This window comes from Salmo salar, chromosome ssa15, assembly GCF_905237065.1.
Source record: "Salmo salar chromosome ssa15, Ssal_v3.1, whole genome shotgun sequence".
Classification (NCBI taxonomy): Eukaryota; Metazoa; Chordata; class Actinopteri; order Salmoniformes; family Salmonidae; genus Salmo; species Salmo salar.
In genome coordinates, this window is record NC_059456.1 from 29,662,883 (window position 1) to 29,677,831 (window position 14,949).

The window sequence follows — 14,949 nt, forward strand, 5'->3', positions numbered from 1 at the left end:
ATGAAAGTCCTTATGCAGAAAAATGTAGTGGACTCCTACCTTTACCATCACATAAAATGGCTCAAATTACAATCAGATGCACCAAAATAGAAAATCATTAGAGAGTAACTTGGGAGGATCCAGCCTTTCATCAAGATTAGAAACTTTGTCTGGTTTGGTCTTCACTAAATGGGTGTGTGGTAACACATCATGCCAAGATCAAAAGACCTCCGAGGCCTTCAGAAGAAAGATCATTGATGCCCGTGAGTCTGGGAGGGGTTACAAATCCATTTCCAAGCAATTCGAAGTACATCATTCCATTGTCCGACGGATCATCTACAAACTGAGAAAATTCCAGACCACTGGCAATCTATCTAGGACAGGTTGTCCCACCAAATTCAACCCAAGAGCTGACCGAAAGATGCTCATAGAAGTCTCTAAGAACCCCAGGGTAACATCAAGGGATCTACAGGTCTCTCTTACCACAATCAATGACAGTCAACTGTCAGAAAGAGACTGCACAAACTTAGCCCACATAGGAGGTCAAGAAGGAAGAAGCTTCTGCTCTCAAAAAATAGTATCAAGACACGACTCACGTTTGCCAAAACTACTGGAACAATGTGCTCTGGAGAGATGAGTCAAAGGTGGAGTTGTCTGGCCACAATGCCAGACGGCATGTTTGGCGAAAACGAAACCCTGCCTTTGAACAGAACAACCTCATACCAACCGTAAAGCATGCAGGCGGTGGTGTTATGGTTTGGGGCTGCTTTGCTGCCTCTGGGCCTGGCCAACGTGCCATTATTGAGTCAACCATGAATTCCATATTGTACCAGAGAATTCTTGAGGAGAATGTGAGGCCATCTGTCAAAAAGGTAAAGCTGAACCAACCATGGATCTTGCAACAGGACAATGATCCAAAATACACAAGCAAAGCTACAACAGAATGGCTCAAAAAGAAGAAATGGAGGGTTATGGAATGGCTGAGTCAAAGCCAAGATCTCAATCCTGTCGAAATGCTGTTGGGGGACTTGAAGCGGGCTGTGCATGCAAGACAGCCCTTGAACATGACACAGTTGAAGCAGTACTGTACAAATTACTCCCAGTCAATGCAAGAGACTGATAGATAGTCACAAGAAACAGCTACATTAAGTTATTTCAGCCAAACGGGCAACACCAGCTGTTGAAACTAGGTGTGTACTTGTTTTATGGAATTGCATTTCTGTAGATTTTTTATGGATAAATGATTGCAAAGTTTAATCTTTCAGTGTCATTTGTTAAATTAGGTTACCTTTCTCTGTCAATAGTGTTGAAGTGAAGATTACATATCTGTCCAAATATTTCCAAATATGACTGTATGTACATTCAACAATCAATTAACCCCTGTATCATAACAGTAAAGTCCAATCTAGGACAGGAGCTGAGCCTTTAAACAACCAGTCATCCATCATTTGATACAAGTCTATTACTGTACTATATCGTTTTGAAATTAGTTTGGATTAACTACACAAAGCTGGATGTTAGCAGGTCAACAATGCAAAGACTTTTAAAGGTTGTCCAAGTCAAGTGGTTATGGTGCCGCTTGTTCACATGCACACACGCCCACACAACAACAACAACAGTGACCCTGAAGCCTGTGAACAATGTGAGGTAATATTGGTGGGGTACTATTGTGGGGTAATGTTGGTGGGGTAATATTGTGAGGTAATATTATGAGGTAATATTGTGAGGTAATATTGGTGGGGTAAGCGAGTGTTGCTCATTGGCCGTGGCCCCATTGGAAAAAGTGTCAAGTTGGCTGAGAGCACACGCTCCCATCCGACAGGACACATGTTGTTAAAATGTCCAGCTTCAGTCAGCTGATTCTAGCCATCTTTTATGGTTAGTTCTAATCAGGCAGCTTAGTTCTGTGGTGGTAGTGGTTGCTACCGGCCTTTAGCCAGCACCTAAGGTTTCATATTACATTCATGGTCCTTCACGTTTTACAGTCCGGAACCTCCTGAGATGGCCTACAGTCCGGAACCTCCTGAGACGGCCTACAGTCTGGAACCTCCAGCGACAGTCCCCAGTCCGGAGCCTCCAGCGACGTCCCCCAGTCCGGAGCCTCCAGCGACGGTCTCCAATCCGGAGCCTCCAGCGACGTCCCCCAGTCCGGAGCCTCCAGCGACGGTCTGCAGTCCAGAGTCTCCAGCGGCGGTCTGCAGTCCAGAGTCTCCAGCGGCGGTCTGCAGTCCAGAGTCTCCAGCGGCGGTTACCAGTTCAGAGCCTCCAGTGGCAGTTACCAGTTCAGAGCCTCCGGCGATGATCCACTGTCCGGTTCCTTCGGCAACGATCCACGGTCCGGTGACACAAAAGCGGAGGGATCAGCTGGCAGATCGGGGGCTACGCCCCGAACCGGAGCCGCCTCCTATGCTGGCAGATAAACAGGATGAGAGGGTTCTTCGTCCCACACCAGAACCGCCTCCGATGCAGGAGGATCCGTGGGATGAGAAGGTTCTTTGTCCTGCACCAGAGCCGCCACCGACATTAGACACCCACCCTAACCCTCCCTGTTTTTTGGTTGTTTCAGGTTTTGCGTTGGGAATCCGCACCTTTAGGGGGGGGGGGTACTGTCACGTCCTGAGGGGGGGGGTACTGTCACGTCCTGACCATAGAAAGCTTTTATTTTCTATGGTAGAGTAGGTCAGGGCGTGACAGGGGGTTTTGTCTAGTTTAAATTTTCTCTGTTGTGTGGTTCTAGTTTCTGTTTTTCTATGTTGTTGTTTTTGGGGATGATCTCCAATTAGAGGCAGCTGGTCATCGTTGTCTCTAATTGGGGATCATATTTAAGTAGTTGTTTTTCCCACCTGGGTTTGTGGGAGATTATATTTTGAGTTAGTGTATGTTGCACCTCTTCATCACGGTTTGTTGTTTTGGTTAGTAGTTTATTTGTATTTCTTGCATAGTTTCACAGTTAAAATAAAATGTGGAACGATACACACGCTGCGCCTTGGTCTCCTTCGTACAACGAACGTGACAGGTTTCTTATTACATTCATGGTCCTTCGATTCTCTACAACCCTACCCCTGTTTTTCACATGTCGTGGGGAGAGGGTCTCACCGCTATCAAAGTCCAAACAACATCTGAGCTCTCTATTTATACCTGTCAGCAGCCTTGAACAATGCAGGACTTTTATTATGGCTGCTATTCTTAGCAGCTGCACAGAGGGGGTATTTAGAAATGTGTGACTGGAGCTGATCAAAGCCCTATCCAAATTGAATTCTCAGAGACTCTGGTATCATTTGTTGAGGAAGGGTACAGGGACAGGGACCCTTGCCCATAATTGAGGATTACCTTGGCCACAAAGAATTGTTCACCCCGCAAAACCGTGCTATAATCGGATCAATGTCCATGATAAATGGTTTGGTATTATGGCTCGATAGAGTGTTTGATGTTGTTGACATTATGTTATGTTGTTCCCATAAACTATTCTGTTCAAAGTGTAAAGGAGGTAAGCTACTCCTGGAGTTTTTGTTTTTGTTGTTGCTGCTGAATGTGGTAAAAATGAACACAGTTGTAGATCCAGGAAAAGCAACACATTGAGATTTACATAACATTCAAATGAATACTAACAGTCAATGCTGAAATAGCATCGGCAGTTGGCGATGGTGTTGTGATCACAGCCTGGTTGTGTTGTTATGAATATGTGTCACTGTTAATGTCCATGAAAAGCACTTACAGTAAATGTGCAAGGTTGAAAAAACAACACATTAAATCAACAACCATGTGTTATTAGTTGTATTAGGCCACTATCATACCATTTTTGATCATGATCTCCCATTGTTTTCTGTGGTAGGAGTTAAGATTAGTTTTTTTTAATCAATTTCAATTTATTTTAGAAGAAATAGAGAATTGTTTAAGAAAAGTGCATTTGGGTGCCAATATATTTGGGTGCCAATATATTTGGGTGCCAATATATTTGGGTGCAACTGTAGCACTATGGTGTGTGGATCTTTTATCAGAGCAAAGGATATGCAGCATCTTTGTCAAAAGTTAGTGAAAGCCACAACTGAAGTTCCCTGAGGTAAAAATGCAGTTATTCTATTCTTTTCCAAAATACACAATATACTCCTTACCATAGCAGGTTCATCAGTTTTTCCCATTGAGACCCATGCAAACGCTGACAGTGTGGCTGATGTGCTTACGCAAACTAAACCGGTTTAGTGTGGTCACAAACCACGGAATAAAAGTATAGGTCAACATTAGGATTATGTCACACTGACGTTAGTGAGGTCTTTTGAAGGCTAGTTTGTTCTATAATAGAGTTTATCTGATGCATGTAGGTCCTATGTTTGGTAAGCTTAGAAATAGCTCAGAAATACTGCATGAATACAGTGCAACCTAGCGTTTCTGGTCTTGTCACTTTCCATGATGAACCACTGTCTTCTGACTTAACAAGACATTGAAAGATCACTAAATTATTTGTTACCAATGCATTTCATTGTCGCATGTCATTCAGTATGCAGCCTGTGTTCTGCCGGTAAAAAATATATACATGTGTCTCACTGGTCACATTACCTAATGTCAAATTGAAAAATGACATTCAAACCAAGATGGCATAAGTCAGACAAATTCAAGGGATTTAATTTTCAGCTTGAAAGCCTTCTCGTCAAATAATGCGTTGTTGGAAGGAACCAAAGGGGAACATCATACCCAATCCACATCTACGCTGAACAAAAATATAAACACAACATGTAAAGTGTTGGTCCCATGTTTCATGAGCTGAAATAAAAGATCCCAGAAATGTTATATACACAAAAAGCTTATTTCTCTAAAATGTTGTGCACAAAGGTGTTTACATCCCTGTTAGTGAGCATTTCTCCTTTGCCAAGATAATCCATCCACCTGACATGTGTGGCATATCAAGAAGCTGATTAAACAGCATTATCATTACAAAGATGCACCTTGTGCTGGGGACAATAATAGGCCACTTTAAAATGTGCAACACAATGCCACAGTGGTCTCAAGTTTTGAGGGAGCGTACAATTGGCATGCTGACTGCAGGAATGTCCACCAGAGCTGTTGCCAGAAAATTGAATGCTCATTTCTATACCATAAGCCGCCTCCAATGTCATTTCAGAGAATTTGGCAGTGCCTCCAACCGGTCTCACAACCACAGACCATGTGTATGGTGTCGTGTGGGCAAGTGGTTTGCTGATGTTGACGTTATGAACAGAGCACCCCATGGTGGCGGTGGGGTTATGTTATGGGCAGGCATAAGCTACAGACAATGAACACAATTGCATTTTATTGATGGCAATTTGAATGCACAAAAATACAGTGACGAGATCCTGATGCCCATTGTTTTTTGGGGTACTTGTACCCCTTTTCGTGATATACAAATGGTAGGTCTTGTCCCATTACTGCAACTCCCCTAAGGACTCAGGGGAGGCAAAGGTCGAGAGCCATGCGTCCTCCAAAACACGACCTTGCCAAGCCGCACTGCTTCTTGACACACAGCTCGCTTAACCCGGAAGCCAGCCACACCAATGTGTAGGAGGAAACACTGCCCAGCTGGTGACCAAGGTCAGCTTGCAGTCGCCCGGCCCGCCACAAGGAGTCCCTAGAGCACGATGGGACAAGGAAATCCCAGCCAGGCAAATCATCCCCTAACCTGGAAAACGCTGGGCCAATTGTGCACCACCTCATGCGTCTCCCGGTCACGGCTGGCTGTGACACAGCCTGGGATCGAACCCAGGTCTGTAGTGATGCCTCAAGCACTGAGATGCAGTGCCTTAGACCACTGCCCACCCAGGAGGCCCCCTGAGGCCCATTGTAAGGCCAATTTATTTTTAAGGTATCTGTGACCAACAGATGCATATCTGTATTCCCAGTCATGTGAAATCCACAGATTAGGGCCTAATGAATTTATTTGAATTGACTGATTTCCTCATATGAACTGTAACTCAGTAAAATCTTAGACGTTTTTGCATGTTGTGTTTATATTTTTTCTCAGTATATTTCTATGACCATACCTACAGTGTCTTCAGAAAGTATTCACATCCTTTGACTTTATCCAGATTTTTGTGTTAGAGCCTGAATTGTAAATTGATAAAATGTCGATTTTTTTTTGGTCACTGGCCTACACACAATACCCCATAATGTCAAAGTGGAATTATGTTTTTAGACAGTTTACAAATGAATAAAAAATGAAAAGCTGAAATGCCTTGAGTCAATAAGAATTCAACCCGTTTGTTATGGCAAGCCTAAATAAGTTCAGGAGTAAAAATGTGCTTAATAAGTCACATAAGTTGCATGGAATAGTGTTTAACATGATTTTTGTATGAATACTTCATCTCTGTATCCCACACATACAATTATCTGTAAGGTTGCTCAGTCCAGCAGTGAACTTCAAACACAAATTCAACCACAAAGACCAGAGAGGTTTTCCAATGCCTTGAAAAGGCATTGACTAACACTTGAGCAAGTGTATTAATTACACTTTGGATGGTGTATCAATGCACCCAGTCACTACAAACATACATGCGTCCTTCCTAACTCAGTTGCCGGAGAGGAAGGAAACCAGTGACTTTAGAGGCAAATACAACACAACACTGAGTACCACTCTTCATATTTCAAGCATGGAGGTGGCTGCATCATGTTATGTGTATGCTTGTCATCGACAAAGACTATAGTTTTTTGCATAAAAATCTACGGAAAAGAGCTAAGTAGAGGAAAAATCCTAAAGAAAAACCTGGCTCAGTCTGCTTTCCTACAGACACTGGGAGACAATTTAATCTTTCAGCAGGACAATAACCTAAAACACAGTTGCTTACCAAGAAGAAATTAAATCTTCCTGAGTGGCCTAGTTACAGTTATTATTTAAATTGACTTACAAATCTAGGGCAAGACTTGAAAATGGCTTCTAACAATGATCAATTTCACAGAGCTTGAAGAATTTTAATAATGTACAAACGATGTACAATCCAGGTGTGCAAAGCTCTTAGAGGCTTACCCAGAAAGACTCACAACTGTAATCTCTGCCAAAGGTGCTTCTGCAAAGTGTTGACTCAGGGGTGTGAATACTTATGTTAATTAGATATTTATGTATTTAATTTCAATAAATTTGCTAAGATTTCTACAAACATGTTTTCACTGTCATTATAGGGTATTGTGTCTATTTAATCCTTTTTGAATTCAGGCTATAACACAACAAAATGTGGAATAAGCCAAGGGGTATGAATACTTTCTGGAGGCACTGTATACGGACAGAAATGTAAATGAAATGTCGGAAACCCCTTGATATGTTAACATGCAATTTTTCCCGTTTCATTTTTGAACTTGTTTATCTTGAGAATTTCACGCCACCTGTCATTCCAAAGTTGCACTGTAAGGCAGAATTAAATGTACCTTGGTTCTGTAAATAATAACGCTTACGTGATAGGAATTGTATATTTACATAATATCATAATGGAGGCTTATTGTTTTTTAAATAGCAGCACTATGGCATTTACCTTTAGGAAGGGATCTTGCAATTCATTAGCTTTTAGGAGTGCTCCCATTATTTGATTTCTATTTAAGTGTATTTACTAATCTTCATGTGTCCTCAACAAAGAGGATCCATGATTTGGAACAGCAGCACTAGGGAAATGCCCACGTTCAGTGTGAGGTCACAAGGTCCCCATTGGGAGAAGAATGTTCATGTATCTTGTATCTTCTATTTTTCAGGCTTAAGTCACATTTTGCTGCAGATATGGTTCAGTCTGTGTCTCACTTCAATGGCAGCTTTCTTAATGTCAAGGCTTGGAAAGCATGACACAATTTAGTCACAGGTTTCCGTCGTCGACCGATTGCATGCATAATACCGGATCATGTCAAAAGTTTGATGCTAAACAGGGTAATGTGGGTTTGTTCGTGTTTCTCGCTCTGTGTATGGAAAATCTGACAGCTATCTCACTGTGTGGTATTTGCTGGCTCTGAAGTACAGGAAGAAGCTAAACCACTTCCTGCGTTCACTTAAAGAGCAGCCTGAGAAATGAGGGCAGTCACAACTCGGTGAGTTGTAACCTTGTAACCTTACATATAAAAAAAAATGTGCTAACCCTAGAAACAGGTTTTCATGTATACCCTCCTTATGTTCGCCTAGACCAGTATATGGTGTTGCGTGTGCTGTATTTAAAGCAAATAATCAATAAAAAAAGGATATACATATTTTCTTTTGGCCCATCTGGCCATGAAATGCCAACTTATACCATTTCATCTGCGAGGCTAAGGATTTAAGAGATGCTTTTGGGTTTCTGGGAGAAAATGGCACAGATGGGCATACTGCAGAATCGACAGCTTGAAAAGCAACATGTCCAAATCGATCAAATCAAATCAAATTGTATTTGTCACACGCCTCGTTAACAACAGGTGTGGACCATCGGTGAAATGCTTACTTACGGGTCCTTTTCCAACAATGCAGAGTGAAAGATAAGATTTTAAAAAATGAAATAGTGACACGAGGAATAATATACAGTGAATAACCAATATAAATAATGAGTAAAAATAACATGGCTATATACAGGGGGTAGAGAGAGATGGGAGAGAGAGACAGTGCCAAAGATTGAACAGTCTGTAGACCCATAACTCTCTGCATATTCATCCGATTGGACTTAATTTACATAGCACAGCATTCTTGTAAAGAGGGGAATTATGGACTTGGAAAGAGAGAGGAAGGGTGTCGGGGTGTTATCCTTTTTATCATTGTTTTAAATCCATTTCAAAAGTTATATGAGAAAATCACAGACGCTCAAACAATTCACTTACAGGTCCTCGTCCATTTCAACGTCAGATATTTTATTGCCTTAATAACTAGGTTTAATTATTATATACAAATGTCCTTTATTCACACTGACTCCCTCCTATTTTTTTTATTTAACCTTTATTTAACTAGGCAAGTCAGTTAAGAACAAATTCTTATTTACAATGACAGCCTACCCCGGACGACGCTGGGCCAATTGTGCACCGCCCTATGGGACTCCCAATCGTGGCCGGATGTGATACAGCCTGGATTCGAACCAGGGACTGAGGTGCAGTGCCTTAGACCGTTGCGCCACTCGGGAGCCCTCTCTCTCTCTCTCTCTCTCTCTCTCTCTCTCTCTCTCTCTCTCTCTCTCTCTCTCTCTCTCTCTCTCTCTCTCTCTCTCTCTCTCTCTCTCTCTCTGTGTATAAAACTACAGTAAGATGGATATACAGTATTTTGTAATGTTCAGGCCTTATAACAAGGGTCAACCAATCATGAGCCATAACTACCAAACTCTAACAGATCACCAACAACGAGAGCAGAGAAGAAGGTGGTATGGGCAGTTCCCAAAATTGTGGCTGAGCCTTCTTGTTTCAAACAAAACTTGATGAATTATTTGCTATTGTTGAAGGATAAAATGTCTCCCCGGAGCTTCACTGTCAAGCTGTCTGTGAGCAGAGGCCAACGTCTGCGACAGTCTCCAGAGAAAATGCATAGTTTACTTTTAGCCAAAGAAGCTCCATCACTGTATTCATAACAACCCTATTTTCACCGAGTTGGCGCAGTCTTCTCAGTATTATTCATTCAAGCTGGCATGTCCTTTAGCCCGAAGTGGGGGTGAATCATCCTCACAGTCACTTAGCAACTGCCAAATATTGTTTGGCTAATAATAAAAAAAACACAAACACACTCACTCTCTCACTCACACACACTCACTCTCTCACACACACATGCACTTTCGCATGCTTGCATGAAGCCCATGATGTAATGGCCCTAAAATGGACCCTTGATGTAGGGATGGATATATACCATGACATCTGGGTGTGCAATATTGTGTTAGCTCATGCCCTGTTGAAATACAAGACATAAATCTTAAGAATAGAAAATATTGTCGTTCGGCCTACAATAAAAAACACATTTTAATGGTGACCTGATCCCAGAATGGAAGCATATCTTACACATGGATCCATTGACCGTACTTATATTACATGAGGAACTTGTTAGTTATGCTCATCACTACCAATGGAAAGCTACATTTAACATTAATTCGATATTAGTATTTACTTTTAGTTCAAACTAGTAAGGCAAACACAACAACCGCCGTACGGAGCAAAGTCATTGAAATCCAGATTCCCCCTCTGTGATGGAGTCTGAAACAAACACGGGGATATTGGCTCTGCAGCAGAACTGTAACTCTGCACAGTATAAATAACAATGACTCTCTCTCCGCACGCTGCCATCGCTAATGCTAATCACGTAAAAACAGCAACTGTTTCTAGGACAGGGGGTCACCTGCTGCAGGCCTGGAAGGGAACCACGGACCGTTTGAAAGACACGGCAGCCGTGTTGGTGTATGCATCCTGTGTGGACCAGAACGCATTCTCCAAGCAGCAGGTCAAGTGCAACTGGACTGCAGGGATGGAGGGAACACAGAGGCTGTGTGATCTGTCAACACAAACTTAATAGGCCTATATATATATTTGGTAATTACACATCACACATGTACAAAATACTGAAACTATATTGGGAAAAATGTGACATGTGTAATAGCTGTTCTTTCATGAAAATAAACATTGTCAAATGTTGTGTCAGATTTCGTCAGTGATGTAGTCCCAGTTGTTGTGCATGTGTCGTGAAAGGCCTGCAGGCCAGGGTCAACTGTGTAGAGAAACGGCCTCACAGGCCTACATACCGGATCCAGTACACAGGAATGAGGAGTGTCCGCTCTCACCACTTAACTGTCATTCTTGTGAGGGTGGAGATCAGCTCTGCAAAACACCATCAATGTATTTTAGTTTGAGTGTTTCTTTAGATGGACGTCATTACAACATGGAATAGTTCACTTATGACACAGCGCAAAACCAATGTACAGTACCAGTCAAAGGTTTGGACACACCTACTCATTCCAGGGTGTGTCTTCATTTTTATTATTTTCTACATTGTAGAATAATAGTGAAGACATCAAAACTATGAAATAACACATATGGAATCATGTAGTAACCAAAAAAGTGTTAAACAAATCAAAATATATTTCATATTTCAGATTCTTTAAAGTAGCCACCCTTTGCCATGATGACAGCTTTGCACACTCTTGGCATTCTTCAACCAGTTTCATGCGGTAATCACCTGGAATGCATTTCAATTAACAGGTGTGCCTTGTTAAAAGTTCATTTGTGGAATTTCTTTCCTTCTTAATGCATTTGAGACAATCAGTTGTGTTGTGACAAGGTAGGGGTGGTATACAGAAGATAGCCCTATTTGGTAAAAGACCAAGTCCATATTATGGCAAGAACAGCTCAAATAAGAAAAGAAAAATTACAGTCCATCATTACTTTAAGATATGAAGGTCAGTCAATCTGGAACATTTCAAGAACTTTGAATGTTTCTTCAAGTGCAGTCGCAAAAACCCTTAAGCACTATGATGAAACTGGCTCTCATGAAGACTGCCACAAGAAAGGAAGACCCAGAGTTACCTCTGCTGAAGAGCATAAGTTCATTACAGTTAACTGCACCTCAGATTGCAGCCCAAATAAATGCTTCACAGGGTTCAAGTAACAGACACATATCAACATCAACTATTAAGAGGAGACAGCATGAATCAGGCCTTCATGGTCGAATTGCTGCAAAGAAACCACTACTAAAGGACACCAATAAGAAGAAGAGACTGGTTTGGGACAAAAAACACGAGCAATCGACATTAGACCGGTGTAAATCTGTCCTTTGGTCTAATGAGTCCAAATTAGAAATGTTTGGTTCCAACCGCTGTCTTTGTGAGACACACAGTAGGTCAACGGATGATCTCTGCATGTGTGGTTCCCACCGTGAAGCATGGAGGAGGAGGGGTGATGGTGTGGGGGTGCTTTGCTGGTGACACTGACTGTGATTTATTTAGAATTCAAGGCGCACTTAACCAGCATGGCTACCACAGCATTCTGCAGGGATACGCCATCCCATCTGGTTTGCGCTTAGTGGGACTATCATTTGTTGTTCAACAGGACAATGACCCAACACACCTCCAGGCTGTGTAAGGGCTATTTGACCAAGAAGGAGAGGGATGGAGTGCTGCATAAGATAACCTGGCTTCCACAATCACCTGACCTCAACCCAATTGAGATGGTTTGGGATGAGTTGGACTGCAGAGTGAAGGAAAAGCAGCCAACAAGTGCTCAGCAGACTTTTGGAAAACCATTCCAGGTGAAGCTGGTTGAGAGAATGCCAAGAGTGTGCAAAGCTGTCATCAAGGCAAAGAAATCTCAAATATAAAATATATTTTGATTTGTTTAACATGTTTCTGGTTATTACATGATTCCATATGTATTATTTCATAGTTTTCATGTCTTCACTATTATTCTACAATGTAGAAAATAGTAAAAATAAAGAAAAACCCTTGAATGAATAGGTTTGTCAAAAATTTTGACTGGTACTGTATTTGCTTACATACTGTACCTGCATGATGTTAAATGGACAGTTCAGCTATGTGAAATCGATGAACTATCCCTTTAATGCACCGTTATTTGTCTACTTACTGAAACTGCTGTTAGTTAGGAAATGGGGCTGTATAAATGTGATACAACTTTCCACTTACAAGTAATTGCCCATGTTGCCCTGATTCCTACTGAGGCTTTTTTGCTATTTCAACAATGTCCCACCAAGAATGCCAACAATAGAGTATATGCGGTCACACACCAGGAACCAACCACATGACTCAAATACTGTTTGTTCTCATGTTTGCACTCCCTTTATCTAGATTCTAAGCAATGACATGACTTAACTCTGTTTGCCTACTGACTAACTAGGTGATGTCACTCCATTATATCATTATATTCTTTGCCGTTTAACAAACTAACAAAGTGGTACTATTGAGGTGGTGGTGGACAGGGGTAGCCTGGGGGTGGGGGGGGGGGGGGGGGGTGCAGTGGTGACAGAGGATGACATCACCCAGCCAGCAGTCTGTCAGACAGGTTGTAAAAGGGCTTAGTCCCACTGTCCCATTGTCCCCTGGTTAATGCTGTTATTCAGCCCAGGAGCAGGGCTACCATTCATTAATCTGACCTAACACACAGTTGAACAGGACAAACAAGCCATACAAACAGCAAGTTTACAGGATAGAAGTGAAAGGAAAGTTAGAACCAGACTTTAATACAGAAGCTTTGTGAAAAAAAGAAAAGAAAAGACACACAACATAACTGTTATTAGTCAATTATTCAATTGTTCAAAAGACAATGACAAAACAATTACTGATTTAGCAGAGGGCAGAGCAGGTACTGACCGTGAAATGTGTAAGGACACCATGTGTTGGAGTTATTGTTTCCTATTGCTACATCACACATGAACTTTGTTGTTTTATTAAAGGGCAAGTCACTTTTCAACCTCCTATTTATAATCTACAGCACCAAACCAGTCTATATATATGTGTGTTTCTATGACCGGTGATTATAAAGATAAGAAAAAGCCCGTCTCCATTGGCACTTTGAAGTCAACCCAGGTTGGGCTGGCCTTGGAGGGCTAACTCCAATTGCATTTCCACTGCCTCCAGAAATGAAAAATTATGTAATGTTGCTAGGTAGCCAATATGTGTCAGCAATATGTGTCAGCAGCTGGCTTCGCTAATGTTGCTAGCTAACTAGCAAGATGTTGAAGAATTTAATTGACCCTCACCATGCTGTAACTTGCGTTACCCCGTACTCCTGCCAGACTCAGAGCCATGTATTTAGCTTGCTGACATTAACTAGCTAGAGTAACGGTTAGTGTCATCGCTAGCATAGCAAGCTAGCGTAATTCCTACCTTGCTTGCCATGGCATTGGCTATTAGATAGCTAGCTAACCAAGAAAACCAGATGACAGGTTTGATATGATGTAGCTAGCTATTTAGCTTTCTATACAACCTGGCCAGCTAAAATTCCTGCTAGTTTACCGTTAGCTAGCTAGCCAGTTTGTTTCAACTCTAATTTGATAGCTAATGTTTGGTATGACTGTTCTGATAAAAGTTTATTGTCTAGTGCAAAAATGAATGAAGGATTCAGCTATAGTGGTTATTTGTTTAGTGTCTGACTACTGCAGTACTGCTTGTCTATGTGCTAACAAACAGCAACAAGCCCAGACGAGCTAGCTAAATGTTGTGTCAGCATTCAGCAGTGATCAGCTTGGTGGTTGCATAGTAACAGCGTCACAAGCCTGAATTCTAATCAAGCTGGCACCAGTTGTGAAACTGGGCTGCGCTGGCCCGGGTTTCCCTCGACCCAGCTCGGTTTTGAGAATTCCATTCAAGCATCTCTAATTTGGCCCTAATTTTAAGTGCCAGTGGAAACGGAGCTTAAATGTCCTACGAAAATACTTCTCTGTGACATCACAATGTAGGATTAAAAGACTGATTTTCAAAACCTGCAATGAGTTTCTAGCCCAGGGGAGGGTATTTTCTTGCTCCCCATGTCACCGCGAATCTAATAGTGTTTGAAAATCACTGTTTTTAAAAAGTTTAACTTTTGATGATGTCATCGGGTACAACTTGTTAACTTCAATATTTAATCTTTTTTTTTACAAAACTTAAAGATGCACCATTTTCACATAATGTTGACACTGGTATTGTGCTGGAGATAATGAAAATGAGGTTGAAAAGTGAGGGAGTTGACCTTTAAACAGACAAATAAAAGGCCTAAAGCTAAGGTTTTAGATGTCTACTGTGTTATCTTTGATATAAATGACAAAAAAGGCACACATCTAAAAAAAAATATTTCAGACAGAGAGATGAATAGATCATATCCATTTAACAAATGGGTGGATACTCTCCAACGCCCACATTGATTCACACCGATTCAGCGTTTTGCTCTGACAGCAGTGTTTTCCGACCACACAACCATCTCCATGTACTCTCTAGGCCCCACAAAGTTGCTCATTGTAGTCACTTAGCATTACAGATAGTGAAAATTAGTCAATTGAGCTCACCATGTATGCCTGTGAGTATACATGAGTCATCTGGTTGATTACTGGCA